The 15610-nt window shown below is 43.2% G+C and overlaps 1 long non-coding RNA gene across 1 annotated transcript in view; it reads right to left on the bottom strand.

Annotated features, from left to right (window-relative positions):
* The window catches only part of LOC112918415 (uncharacterized), a 22028-nt gene extending 6866 nt beyond the window's left edge, over window positions 1-15162 (bottom strand). Inside the window, exons 1-2 of the long non-coding RNA XR_012000779.1 lie at window positions 14951-15162; window positions 13993-14139 (exon numbers count right to left, since the gene is read on the bottom strand). This is a non-coding gene — a long non-coding RNA (uncharacterized lncRNA). The remainder of the gene's footprint in view (window positions 1-13992; window positions 14140-14950) is intronic.
* Between the last annotated feature and the right edge of the window lie 448 nt (window positions 15163-15610).

Genomic DNA, 15610 nt, shown 5'->3' with positions numbered 1-15610 from the left:
GGCGCGCAGTAAAGCTGATTGAGCTTCCTCTCACTTGCCTCTTCCCCCATAGGGACCCTCCGCGTCTTCTCCACATCTTAACCCAGTTGTTCTGACTTAAAATTAAAATACACCCCTTAACAAATGTGTACAGACAAGGGTGACTGTAGAAATTCTGCCCAGAAATAACGTTCTTTAGACTGAGGCTATTAACTATATAAGTTGCTTTTCCGGTGTTTCCTTCTGGAACAAGGTGAAAATTCCTAATAAAAGCCAAGAGTGTTGGAAAATATTACAAGCATGCTGTTCAGAGTAAGGGAGAACAAAAAAGAAACTTCAATTCCTCCAAATTGTTCATTTTCAGGTAGCTTTAAACATCTTAAAATAAATAAATAAATAAATAAACATCTTGGCATTTTTAAGCTCCGAGTGGCACTTTTATCAGTAATTTAACTTAAAGACTGTTGACACTAAATCTTAATAGTTCACTTTGCCTTAACGATCAGTTAGGTTTATTTTCCTTAATCAAAACAGGCATTTCCTTAAGTTTATTTTTAAAATCGGAATTTCTTTTCAAAATACCACACTGCCTCCCCACCCTGACTTATTAAGGGGTATCTAAAAAAACAAATACTATGCATAATACTAAGGTCATGATATTATATGCAAATTAACACTGCATATATTTTCAAATATCTGAATTAGAGTTTAGGTTCAATATTCTAAGGTGGAAGGGCTGTTTTCATAACATTGGCTAACAAAAAGCAGTTACATATAGGTATCTAGCAGTTTTTCTGGAATTAAGTACATTTTTAGTGAAGTAAGCCTGAACTGATGAGGTTCCTTGGTAGCAGTGAGGCTGTGGAGGGAAAGAGCATTGTTGCTGCAAGTAATTTTCACCCAAATTTTAAAATTTGCAGTACTTGTCCTATAGTTGCCAAGACTTCCATCTCTGCTATGGATATGCAGGTGTAGAGGATCTGTGATTCTGAAGCAGCAAAGGACTGTGTTTTAGAAATGGCTCCAATCAAGGGTTTAGGAAAAACTTGGATGCCTGCAGTTCTGTGGTTCAGAGCCTCAGCCAACATGAGCCCCAATACTAAGCTCTTCAGCGTCTTCTACTCCAGTGTGGACAGCAACATTCCTGGAGGAGGCCTGTGGGTTGGACAGGACCCCTGGGCACAAGAGGACAGAGTGGGAAATGTCCTATGTGTGGTAGTAACAGCCTCATCCTCCTAGACAAGGGACGGAGCAAACATCATACATTTATTTCTTCCACATAAAATCAGTTAGTGAGGTTTTTTTTAACTTCATTTTATGAAAACAACCCAGAAAAATTCAATGCAAAATGAGTCTCAAACTAAAATACATAGATATCAGGAAATTCAATTTTTTGAAAGGAGTGTAAATCATTTCATACACAACACATGCCAGAATTTCCTTGTGGCAAGCAAACTCACTGAAGACTGCAGATCTGCAGTGTAATCACAATACAGTGTGCAACCACAAGTGTGACCTCCCTTTCTTTTAGTCTTAATTGCAATACTACGGCAAATCTGGTTTCAGATCAAGCAAAATAGGATCTACCTGTAAGTCCTATATAGTCTATGCCTAAGTATGTGCAACCTAGCCTAGAAGATTATGTTTCTCAGATTAAGGGGAAATTTTAAAAGAAAACCTTTGATGGTGGCTTTCTGATCTTGTTCTAGTCAAAAATGTGGGTAAGCTGTTTTTCTACTGTTCTGTCAGTGTTCCCAAGCCTCACTGGGCCCAGGAAATTAACACAAGCTAGGTCTAAGATGCTAGTAGACTTTCTGCTTGGGACCAACCTGAAGACCATATTTCCAATACTCATACATTCCTGCTGCAGTGAGAACAGCAGCCATTTGGAAAGAGGAAAAAAAAATTCTGTGGAGTATGTGGGTAGGGTGGGTAACATACAGAAATGACAGAGTTTACCCCCCCCCCCCATTGTCCCAAGGGGGTAAAATAAGAATCCACTTTACAGTTAACTTACTAACTAGTCTTACTTTCAGTGTTTATAGAGAAATCTCCACCCCAACTTCTCATTCTCAATATTCTGACTTATAGAAAACATGTGTAAACATCTCTACACCTGTTTTCTGGAGAGCCTAGAGGCTGAAGACATTGTTTAGATAGATCCAGGCATCTTACAATTGTAAGAGCAATTGTCCTTTGTGGAACAGGAGATTCTCTCCCAACCCTGGGAACAAAATAGAATTGGAGATTCCTGAGCAAGCAGTGGAAACCTCTACACAGAGATCCTGGAGAAGAAGTTTCCAAATTTCCCCAAGAGCTAACAGTGTCTACAGAACTAGGAGTGTCTGCATTTGAAATGGGTGCTGAGTGTGGAGATTATGGGTGCAGGTGTTTCAGAGGATGCAGATAAGAGCCTGGTTGTATCTTCAGACCATAACCTACACAGGTGGGATTAGATTGCTATGAACACTTCCTGGGGGTTCCCTGGTGGGTCTTGGCTATCTTCAGGTACCTTCCGAATGGCTCTGGAATTTCACTTAAAAGCTGGTACTGTACCTGACTCTTCAAAGTCACCCTTTTCTATGGGAGAAGAGAAATCTCCCATGGAGGAAGCCAGCCTTTTAATTTTTTAAGTATACAAACAATCCCCATCTCCCTGTAGGCCTGAAGAGAAATTCAGCAAGATGGCATTTTCCTACTTTATGAACACATTACCCACCAACTTACCGAGGGTGCTACAGTGAAGACAGGAAAATTGCAAGTAAAATAAAGGGAAGGGAATTTGAAAAATAAACTTAAAAAGTAAAGGGATAGGAAATATGACCTTAGAAATAGAAAAAACAAGTATTATTCTAGCCTCTCCTTCTTACCCTGCTCCTTCCCTCCCCTGCTTCATGAAAATAAGCCACCAGAGTCCTCTAGAAGACTCTAAGTTTCTGCTCTTAAACGGCTCCTTTTCCAAGGAGGAACAAGGTCTGTTTTCTGATGTGGGGCCTCAGATGCTCTGTTATTGCAACTTAATTTTGTCATTGCTTCTTTTCAAAGATTATTTGGAATGAATTGTTTCTTTTGTTTACTATCCAACAAACGACCTCTGCTAATCTTATATTTTATCTCCCTAACATATGGAAAAGCTATTTATTCTAGCCAATCACAATAAAGTGAAGAAAACCCCATTTTATGGAAAAATATATATCACTAGTCTGTTGATCATTAAAGATATGATTACCAGTGAAAACCCTCTGAAGGTGGCACATTTATGCTTCTAGGAACAGATGGGGACACGCATTTTCCTTGCAAATACTTTTGAAATTGCTCTACTGGTAGCAGTATAAAAATGATATACAGATGCCAGGGCCGGCATGGCCAGGATGAGTGCGCCAGATTTACACAGTAAAGCCTTCACATGCGGGCTGTCAGTTTTGATTGATCTCTACTATACCTCAGGAACTTGTTGACTAGGTAGGGAAACAGTGCAAATAATTCACTGCAGCAAGTCAGATAATTCACACAACCAATCGGTCTGCTTCACTTTCTGGCTGTGACATATGAGCCTTCCCTACAAAGATGCATCATTTTCCAGCTTGAGCAATATTCAATGTCAGGGAAGAAAAGGTATTAAAGCCATACAACAAAAGGAGGCAGACTATCGTAGGACCAGAAGTTGTTTTGGTGATGGAAGCCAGATTCAGCTCTAGTCTAAGTCCTTCCTACCAGAGCGTTCAGACCCAATTGTCATTATCATATTGATTAAAAAAAAAAAAAGTTCATCATAGTGCAATTTTAGGTTTAACGGCAACGGATCGGGAAAGAGCAAAGAATTATCCCACAAAAGCACAACATTCTTACCGCAGGGACGTTTCCCTGTTCCAGTTCGTTGATGGAGTTGATTAAGTTTAAATGAAGCAGACACTGGATAAAAGTAAGGGTATTGACCACTGGGCACTGCGATCCGTGCTTGAAAGGACCTGATACATGCAGAAAAGCAAGATTTGCTAAATGCTCTAATCTTCAATCAAATCTTACATCAATACAGACAAAGTTTGGTAATGAGAGATTCAATGAAGCATGCGGGAGAAAGAATTAATCCTCTTGGTCTAAACTGGCTTCAACTTTGAAGCTTGCTCCGAAGGAAAGACAGTTATCTAAATGCTAAATAAGAAACTTATTGTACTTTTCATGGCATGCTAATCTTTTGTCTATTTCATCTCTATTATGTGTATGCTCGTAGATTGCAGTTGTCATGGTGATTATATCAAGCCACCACGCTCAGGGGATAGTGGTGAGAAGCCAGGCACGGAGGTGGAAAAGGCCCCCACGCAATCCATAGTATGGGGAGGGGAGGGATAAAAAAGGAGAAGTAGGCAGGCACTGGACACCTCCCCAGGCTCCTTCCCACAAGGCCCCTGCCCTGCTCTGGTTTGGGCCAATAAGGTTAGGGCCTTTCAGCACCTTTGCAGGCATGGCCCCCTTAGCGAAGCTAGCAGCATTTGGTAATAATGGTGGTCAGGAAGGGATCAAGCATCCTTCCTACCTCAAACTCTTTTCCCCATAAAGGTTCCCAGCTTTCAGTCCAGAGACTCCTCCCTCTTCTCACTGAGTCCCCTTCTCCCTAGCAGTGTAACCAGGCAGGTAAAGAGGATGACAGAAGAAGAATAGAGAGAGGCAAGGGCTCAGCTGCACCTCAGCCTTACTTGTTCAGTAAAGCAGTGCCCACGGGTGGGAAGGGTAAGTGATCAAATCCTGACTGCCGGAGGAATGCACAGAGAGAGGAGCAACTCACAGAGCCCTGGTAGGAGGTGGAAACTATATGGTCACCAGGTCCTGGTGACCAAAGGTAACCCTGGGCCCTTTATGTGTTTTACAAAAGTTGCCAAATTAAGATAGGATTATAACTGCTCCAGTCCTTGTCAGGGCTGAAAGGCTGGGAGCCTCAAATATGCCCCGGCAGTGTTGATGAAAAGCTTAAAAAGTAATAAAAGGGAGAAAAGAGCAGGAAAGTAACATGTATAACTCTTATTAAAGAGAAGAGCCATGGAGAGGTTGTGAACTTGAATCACTGTTTGAACTTTAATTTGTTCATTAACAGGATTTGCCCCTCACTGCGAATGTTATTACTTCCCTTTGCCGCTCAGCAACAACTCAGGGCATAATGAAAGAGTCTGGCAAAAAGTTAAATGCCTGGTAATTAATTCATTTAATTGAAAAAAAAAAGGGGAAGAGAGAGAGAGAGGTCCCACTGCAGGAGCACAAGGCAGAAGGATTGGAGGAGGCGGCAAGGCTGAAATCTGCATGGAGGCCCATTCCAAGATCAGTGCCACCCATCAAGGAGGGGAGACTTGGTCTCTGATTAGGGTCTTTCAGCAAAATTAATGACAACAGCACCCTGAATACCCTGTGCCCAATGCCACTTACCCCTGGTTCAAGCCAGGAGCTACTTTGGAGGATCTCTCTGGGTGGCATGGATATAAAAAAATCCAAAAATAATGTATATTCAAAAAATGCCTCTCATTAAAATAAAAAGTAGGGAAATGTCTTTTGCTTTCTCCCCTTCCTTCCCTTAGAACACGTTTATTTTGCAGTCTTCGGTTTCTAAGCTGGAGTGAAAAGGTGTATTAGGACCTGGATATAACCTACATGTCTGAATCTTAACATTAATCAGCCTTATAAAATCATGCTTCCTTTCCACCCCTACCCCAACAGATAATTTAAATAAACTCAAGAGATGAGAAAGGAAATACACTCTTTGCCCCTGCTCAGGAGTAATAGAACTAAGCCAGTTTATTTTGCCTCTAACCGCCCAGGGCCTCTATTTTCCCTGGTCATTTATTCCCTTCCTGTGTTTGTCAACCACTGTGCACAATCCCCTTGGCATATGCATCCTCCTTCCAAGGGATGCAATCTTTGGCTATAGTTAACTCCTATGACACCCCAGACACCCCAGAGCTATTAGCACCATGTTGCCCTTGCCCCCTGAATGAGAGAACAGTGAAATTCAGGAAATCAATGGTAGGTCAGTTATCCTTCCTGCTTAATATGTTTAAGGCTTGCCATTGAACAGTAATAGGTGGTTGCAATTTCCTCAGTTTTAAAAATCTGGTGTCCATATAATCAGTATGACTTCCTTTAGAAATACATGCTCTACCATCTATACTCCCACTACAAAAATGCAATGGGTGGAAAAAAAGAGAGAGGTGAGGAGAAAATGACAGACAACATAAATAAATCTCCTAATATCCAAAACTATTTCCTAGGTTTGTGTTTTTAATTAAATCACTTCTAAACCCCAGGGAAAGGACAGAATTTTCTCATCCAAATCATAATGTCACCAAGTAAAGTCATCAAAATTACCATTTTGCTAGCACCACCCTCCTCATTTAGTCCAATGCCACTACAATCCTTTTTTTTTTTAATTTTTTTTTTTATTTATCTATGATAGTCACACAGAGAGAGAGAGAAGCAGAGACACAGGCAGAGGGAGAAACAGGCTCCATGCACCGGGAGCCCGACGTGGGATTCGATCCCGGGTCTCCAGGATCGCGCCCTGGGCCAAAGGCAGGCGCCAAACCGCTGCGCCACCCAGGGATCCCGCCACTACAATCCTAACCTCAAACTTCATATGGCTATAAATGATCTGTACATATGCCTTCCTGGAAACCAGTGACAGGCACACACTCATCTTCATTAATAGGAAGGGGAAAGGAGCTTTTTAAAAAAAGGCTATTATTTAAGCTGAAGCAGGTTCTAGAGGTTATTTAGCATTAAAGTTACCACCTTTTATAGTCCCTGAATATTGAGTGAGTTCTATTTTCCAAAGTTATGGATCTATACTAATTTTGTTCTGGACAAGTGACACTTGTCTACCCAAAAAACAAAACAAAACAAAACAAAATAAAGGCTCCCTAACTCCACAATGTTTAGTCCTTAGCTCCTTTTATGACAGAAACTTTCAAGACACCACAATGACCAGGGCTGGTCACCCTTCCACCATCCTAATCTATACCCCTGTCACCTTACATGTGCAAAGTGAGCTTCTTTCCTCCAAAACAGATTTCAGAGTGCCTTGATATTAACCACCCTAAACTCCTACTTTCTTGGAAAGCCCTTGATAGCTCTGATAGCCTGTAACAGCCCCAGCTCCTTAATTTGGCCTTTAGGCTTCCTCTCCACTCTCCCTAACTGGACATTTCTGCTTTGTTTTCCAAGACTAGCCTACACAAGGCAAGACAGCTCTTCAGACAAACAGCCCTCCCTTTGTCCTCTGCAAATACCACACAGATTATCTTCATTTTATTGAATACTTGTGAAGTGCCAGGTACCATGTTAGGAATTACAAACATCTAATTTAATCCCTTCAACTCAATGAGATGATTGTACCCATTTTAAGGTTGTAGAAACTGAGACTAAAGAAATTAAGATACTTGTCCAATCAAAATCTCACAGCACAGATAGGCTTAAGTTTATCCATCTGGTTCAAAAGCTGGTTCACTTTCTACTCTGGCATACTCCCACCCCTAATGTACTGTGTTCTGATCAGTATTTCTCCTTGCCATCTGGGATGCCTTCTCAACTGCACCATACATACCTGAATCCCACCCAGACTGTAAATCCCAGAGAGGAATTCCCACCTCTATCTTGAAATCTTTCATCATCCTAGTCCTTGGCAGACTGCTGAACTCTTCATTATCTGCAGCACCTTCATGTCATGCCTATTCTCTGCCCTGTACGGTCTTGTCAGTTTTCTTCTACTCAGTCCCTTCCAACCACAGTGTAAGCTCCTTGAAAATGGAAATTTCTTTTTACTCTTCCCTCACTCTCCAGAGCCTAATAATATAGCTCCCATTTGCTGAGCACACACTTCAGGTACAACAATCCTAAAAAGTAAATACTAGTATTATTGTTATTTTGCAGATAAACTGAGGCTCAGAGAGATTAATAAACTTGTCCAAGTCACTCAGAAAGTCAGTATTAGATATGGTATTCAAACAGACTGTCTAAATCGAATGCCCCAATATACTATACTGGCTCAGATACACTGTGCCTCACAGAATGTGAATTTATGAAGCATCACTATGTGGAAGATATTCAACAAACCTCCAGAAAACATCCCTCTAACCAATGACTTCAGACAAAGGGCACTGTTTTTACTCTTTAGTAGGGCAGATTCTGAAACTCAACAGAAGAAAATATGAGTGTATACTACTCCATAACATCCCAAACCACTCCTTCCATTTCCCCATCCTCTCTTGGAGCCATGCCCATGTTGGTGGCAGCCAGTGATGCTGCCTGTATCTGTACTGGTGTTTCTATGAGATAGAGTGGCAAAGTGTTCTTTCTCCAGAAGCCTCTGTTAACTTTTAAATACACAGAGGAAAGAAGGGGGGAAAAAAGATACAAAAGTTAATTTTTTAAAAAATGGCCTGCAAGGGGTTGGGGGGAGGTTTTGCTATCTCTGTAGCAAAAGTGGGTTGCTACTGTAGGAAGAATAACAATTGCTAAAAAATGTTTATAGCTGACCAATTAAACCAATATATGGAACTCCAGCCGGCTTTTGTTCTCCCCTAAGATATGAAGGTAGCAATTGGGAATTAATGAAATCTCAAAGAAGAAATTCTGTGAGTACAAGAATCAAGGCCTGGACGTCTGGCTACTTTTCCTATGTAGAGCATACCTTCAGTGCCACTGCTGAAAATCTGGACTTGATAGTATTAAGCAAGCTGGCTGGTTTCTCTCTATCCAACAGGTTTTTAGTAAGCATTTTTATTTTTAAGATTTATTTATTTGAGAGACAGACAGAGAGAGAGAGAGAGAGCGCACATGCACCTGAGTGGGGGGAGGGGCAGAGAGAGAACTCAAGCAGGCTCCTGCTGAGTGCAGAGCCCAATGGGGGCTCTATGTGTGACTCAATCTAACCACCCTTAGATCACAACCTGAGACAAAATCAAGAACCAGAAACTGGGATCCCTGGGTGGCGCAGCGGTTTGGCGCCTGCCTTTGGCCCAGGGCGCGATCCTGGAGACCCGGGATCGAACCCCACATCGGGCTCCTGGTGCATGGAGCCTGCTTCTCCCTCTGCCTGTGTCTCTGCCTCTCTCTCTCTCTCTCTCTCTCTCTCTCTCTCTGTGACTATCATAAATAAATAAATTTAAAAAAAATTAAGAGCCAGAAACTTAACCGACTGAGTCACCTAGACGCCCCTTTAGGAAGCAATTTTTGAAAAATCTTTTGTAGGGAGGCCTGGTGGCTCAATCAGGCTGTCAGATTCCTGATTTTGGCTCAGGTGATGATCTCAGAGCCAAGAGATAGAGCTCGAGAGACAGAGCACGATGTTGGGCTCCAAGCTGGGTGCGGAGTCTGCTTAAGATTCTCTCTCCCTCTCCCTCTCTCCATGTATGCACATTCTCTCATAAATCAATCCATCCATCCATCCATCCATCAATCAATCTCTTGCAGAAGGGAATACTCTGGCAACAGAATAGTACTTCTTATGAAGGAATAACAGTATTATTCACTTGTCTCTACTATCAATGCTAAAACTACTCTATTCTCCCAAGTTCCCAAAGGCAAGTTTCCATCTTCATTTATTTTTTTTTCTTCAATTTTTTTTTATTATTTATTTATGATAGTCATACAGAGAGAGAGAGAGAGGCAGAGACATAGGCAGAGGGAGAAGCAGGCTCCATGCATCGGGAGCCCGATGTGGGATTCGATCCCGGGTCTCCAGGATCGCGCCCTGGGCCAAAGGCAGGCGCCAAACCGCTGCGCCACCCAGGGATCCCTCCATCTTCATTTATATTTTGGTTTAAATATCTTTACAGCTCAAGGCCTATAACCCTTACCTTTACCTGCAAAATAAATGTAGTGGCACACAAAATACTGCACTTGCACAGTACTTAATAAGCCAAGTCCTTCCATTTACTCCATCTCAGATAAGGCTTAAAACTACCTTTTGAATTAGATCCAACAGATTACTATGATATACATTTTGCCTAGAAGGAAACTATAATTTGCCTCAAGTAACACAACTGGTACACAATAAACCTGGTCCCCCACTCCTGGCCCTGGATTCCTTCTGCCATATGATACTTCCCAATACTCAGGGCAATCTCCCACCTTTTCTATATTCTGGATCCACAAGTGAACTTTGTAAATCTAAAACCAAGAGCCTCTCTAAGAAAGAAATGGGCTTCAAACTACACCAACTACACTGAATTCTATTACAACTACCTGGGGCCATACTAAGAGCCTGCCACTCCAATCCTGAAGCTACAAACACTACAGACAAAAACTGAAGACTCAAAGTGAGAAATATATGGATGGTTCTTAAATCTATAGAAGATAAGCAGACATGAGAATTAGGCTATCCATTTCCAAAAAAACAAACAAACAAACAAAAAAAAAAAAACAAAGGCTAACATCATATCACCTGTTCTTCCACAATGGTCATATCTATTGTGTGTATACTGGGTATCTAATACTCCCTTGTGCTTAAAAAATTTAGGAGCTATTTTGTTTACCTAGTGGACAAACAATCCAGGGTGTACCCAGAAAAGATCAGGAATTGGATCTGTCCACCTTGTTCACTGACCTTTTAGTTGGGTATGTAACCCTGGTATCCAGGACCCAGCAGGTCCCCTTCCCCAATTTCTAGGCAATATCCAAGCTCATTAAAGCAGACAGGATTCAAATTTCCAGGCCTTATAAGTGGCTGAAATAAGGACATTCTTTTTGTGTCAGCTCAAGCTTGGTTAATCTCCATATCCAATCTAACTCTAGGGTGAAAGAGAGGAACACATTTGTTGCTCTGGGACTATTGCCCTACTTCTTTAAGTGCTGGCTGACCTTCCCTATGTAAGTGCACCAGCATTTTCAACATTCAGTTTAAGCAGGAAGGCCCTTTCATCTTTGTCCCCTGGCCTTGATCTCTCATCATTATGATCCGGATCCCTGCTAATCACTAACGATCCCGTGGCCCTTTATATAATACTGAGGTATTAGATCTGAACTCGTAGAAAAATTCCTACTCAGCTAATTACATTCTTTCTGCTTTTCTTGGTTCTCCATATAGTCTCAGCTGGGGTTGAATCTGAACTATTCCCTCAGATTTTAAATTATTTGCTGGTGGTTTGTGGAAAGCACTTATAAACTCTTCCCTCAAATGAATTCAATGAATTATAATTCAAAAGTCCCTACCTACCTCTGACCCTCTCCCTCTTTTTCTTTTCCTTGTCTTTCTATTCCCTTTCCCAAATTCTTGTCTTGAATATCACAAGAGTTTAAATTCACTGGGTGAGGAGTTTCATGGTTCTATATTTTGATAGTATATTGTTAACTTACAGTAGTACACAGTGGCTCTACAACACATCTACTTTGGGGTCTATACTCAGAACCAACTACTAAAAATGATGTGTTTCGATCCACAGGTGACATTTAACCTACACTCTAAGGATCACTGAATTTTTTGTTAATGGTAAATGCCTTGCTCACAAAATAGAATACCTAGGTGAAGTTTGGTTTCTTAACTGAGTATGATTCTTTTATATTTCAAGGAATGTGGAGCATCAATTCTATAGAACTATATAGGGCAATTCTGATTTTAGCCTATGACATCTTGAATTTTTTCTAGCCATTTCCATATTCTAGAACTTAACAGCTTTTGTAATCATAGCAGCAAAACTGAACTCTCATAAAATCCAGATCAACCAAATTCTTGACAACACAACTTTCTGAATATGACTATATACAATGTACTGTACATGTATATGATTGTTAAATTAATAATTTATTGACAATCAAAGAGAATGTATAGCTCCAAATGAGCACTTTTCTTAAAACTGTCCCTTGGCAGCTACTTGTATTCCAATGGTGCTGCCATTATTCAAACAATGTTTGTATAATGACTTTAGAACTATTTTAAACGCTGCTAAAGAAAGCCATCTAATTGTCTTTCTGATTGTTTTGACCCCAAATTATATTACCCTGATTTAATCACACATACCCCCCCTTACTTTTCAGGGCACTGAAGGTCTTTAAAGGGAGATGACTTACTGCCTCCCAGGCTTTTTAACAAGATGTGCCTTGTTTTGAAAACCAGTGCCTAATGAAGAGCTCCTTTTAAAAGAGGTTTGATCAATGGCAGCAATGCATGTATCATTGGAATAAGTGACCAACTTCCAAGATGACTAGCCAGATAAAAACACACTAATATATGTGTAAGTCCTGGTATGATTGATTTTATTACTTTATGTTCATATCTGTTACATAGTTTCAGCCCTACAGCATACCTTTTAGAGTTAAAGATAAAATTATTCTTAACATCTTCTATTATTGTGGGACGCCTGGGTGGCTCAGCGGTTTAGCATCTGCCTTCAGTCCAGGGCGTGATCCTGGAGACCCAGGATGGAGTCCCACATTAGGCTCCCTGCATGGAGCCTGCTTCTCCCTCTGCCTGTGTCTCTGCCTCTCTCTCTCTCTCTCTCATGAATAAATAAATAAAATCTTTATATATATATACATATATATATTATTGTACTTCACAAAATCTTACATTCTTTAGGTACATCTTATATATCTCACACAAAAATGTCTTGATACTCAAGGATCTAGGTATTGTTCTAACTATTTCAAGTGTTATCCACAAAAACATTAAAACTACAAAAAATTGGGATAAACATACTGGGTATATTTTTCCATTAAACCAATGAAAATGATTTTTAACCAGGTATACCTGTGACTACTTGAGATATGTTTGTTTGCTTGACTTAACTGGAGGCAATTCTTACTTCAGGTTGCAGGGGAAAGGGTTATGTGGTTTGGTTTTTACTAAAAATATAAAGCCTTCACTCACATAAAACCAGCTAGTCCAGCACACGACATATGGAGCAAGACCTTTTAAGGAAAACCTTAAGTTCTAAAATAATTAAAAGAATATAATGAACCCATTCAATCATGCAAGTCCTTTAAACTTTGTCTTTAAAGTCTTAGGGGAAAAAAAAAACACATGGGACCATGTGGGTATAGGGCATAGCTGGAGAAAACTCTAATTTTTCTTTCCTTGATTTACTACTTGAGGGTAATCAATCCAATTTTTCATTCGTATAAATGAAAAGCCACAGTTTTTAACTCTTTAATTCAAGGAAATTCAAGGAATATTATTATTGGAATATTATCTTGGAGACAAGGGAAGATACACATATTCTAGTTACACTTCAACAATTATTTATCAGTTGCCTATGGAGATCCTGTTCAATGGCAAAGTGAAATGGAGGACCTATAACAAATAATGAATAAATAACTGATGAATTAATGAATGCAGGAAAAGAAAATCATATCTCAGGTCAACACATGAGGAGTCCACTGTAAAACTGCCTCCCACAGGACTTTGGTCCATGTAAATATAATTTGTATTATATAATATCAAGCCTAAAGCATTTGCTTAGATTTGGATCACTTTCAGATTTCCAAATTCATTCATTAGGGTCCTGGCAATACTTTGAACCTAATCACTTGCTTTAAGTGACCCCTGATATAATCAGTCTTTAATACCCAAGAGTAATACCCAAGTAGTCATTAAGATTGGAGTTTTACAGAATATTTACCTGACATCTGTACCTGAGATAAACTGATCATTTCACACACCCAGCGCTTGTGCTAAGAGCATATGGTCTGTTATTTAAGCTAGCAGATGATTTTCTTTTACAACAGAGGCATAAACACAACTAGTTTCTTCACTTTTCCAATCATTCCAGTTTCAGAAGACTGGCCTCATAAATAGAGATTTCTCACTGACTTACTATGGACTGTTTGATAGGACACATTTTTGTTCCTCGGTTTATACGACAGAATAGGAGTAAGACAAAAAAAAAAAAAAATCCTCCTCCTTCCTAGGGGGACTTCTGCGACTATATTGATAAATACCTACAAAATGATAAATGCTACTACCTCTTTCAGCATTTTGAAAGATGTCAACCAAACACAAAATATTTTTGGTGTGTGAATTAAAATGACTCTTACTGATGGTCTCAGCTGCTTCCTTGTAAGATAGCGTGTCAAGATCTGGCTTATACATTATCCGTCCTGCAGAACGCACTGACATCACACTTCATAATAGCTCGGTAGGATGATTGCTGTCAAAATCGCCTGCGTGGAAACGTCCGTGCCCTAGATTGACACAACGTATTAGCGTGACAGAGGACTAAACAACTAAGCACACCACGCGACGCCCCGACTTGGAGCACCTGGGACAGAGGGGTGTGCTACGTGCGCCGAAGGGCCTCAAGTGAGGCGGAGAGTGGAGGCAGCCTGGGGGGCTTGCGGGCGAGGCGGGGAGTCCAGAAAGGCGAGCGCCTGCGATCCCAGTAGGAAAAACTTTTTTTCTTTTTCTTTCCGATTATGAATCCCATCCAGGGCGGGGCCTCTGGGTCTCGCTTCTCCGTGACCACCACGCAACGGCACACACTTTGCTGGGAAATGAAACCGAGACGAGGGTCTGGGGGCGCGACTGGCTCCAGAGGCGGCTGCGGGGCGGTCAGAGGCCGGGCACCGAGGCTTTCGGGCCTCCGCGGCGGCCGCGTCCCCCAGGGCGCCCCCCTCCTCCCTCGCGACCTGGAGCACCGGCGCCCCCCGCGCGGCCTCGCGTCGCCCGCAGGCCCGACTCACCCTGTCCTCGCGCTCCCCCCCAGCCCACGGGGCTTGCGGCGGGCGGGGCGCCCCGCTCCCCCTCCCCCGAGCCTGGGTCGGCCCCGAGCCCGCTCCCCAGCTGCGGCGTGAGAAGCGGGGCCACCCGAGCCGCCCACCCGGATGCACACAAAGCCCCCCACGGGGCCGCGGCCGTCCCGCTCCCGGGGCTCCCGCGCCCACCGCCCCCGCCCCACCCCGCGCCCCTGGGGAGGCGACGAGCCGGCGGGAGACCCGGCGCACCGCACCGGAGCACCCCCCCAAGCAGGGCCCTCGGCCCGGCCGACGCTCTCACCTCAAAAGAACGGGCGCCGCCGCCTGCGGAGGAGGACGGCGGGTGGGGAATACTCGCACCGGGTCGGGCCGCGCAGGGACCCGGTCCGGAAGGACGCGCGGCTGGGAGCGCTCACCCCGGCCCCGCGCGGCCGCGCCGCCTCCTCAGAAGGGAGGCCTCTACCGTCCGGCTCCGGACCTGCAGCCGACGGGGGCGCGGGCGCGCGGGCGCGCGCTCCCGCCGGCCCCGCCCCGTCCCGCCGGCCCCGCCCCATCCCGTCCCGCCCCCCGTCCCGTCCGGTCCTGCCGGCCCCGCCCCGCCCCCGTCGCGCCCCCCGTCCCGCCGGCCCCGCCCCCGTCCCGCTCCGTCCCGCCGGCCCCGCCCCCCGTCCCGCCCCGTCCCGCCGGCCCCGCCCCGCCGGCCTCCTCTTCGCGGCCGGCTCCCTCCCCTCCTCCCCGCCCGCGGGTGCCGTCCGCCCTCCAGAAGACGTACGCGAAGCGACAAGGAAAGCCTTCCACCAAAATGAGCTGTGATATCCTTTTGATGGGTATAATTTATTCCAAATCGTCCCTGGACTGAAACGATCAATTAGCAGCCCGAAACGCACTGTGAAGTAAATTGTCACACTCTCTATTACAGGATGGTTATCATATATTTATAAGGTGTGTTTTCTGCAATCAG

This window comes from Vulpes vulpes, chromosome 3 (genome assembly GCF_048418805.1).
Source record: "Vulpes vulpes isolate BD-2025 chromosome 3, VulVul3, whole genome shotgun sequence".
NCBI lineage: Eukaryota > Metazoa > Chordata > Mammalia > Carnivora > Canidae > Vulpes > Vulpes vulpes.
This window is presented reverse-complemented; position numbering and strand designations above follow the sequence as displayed.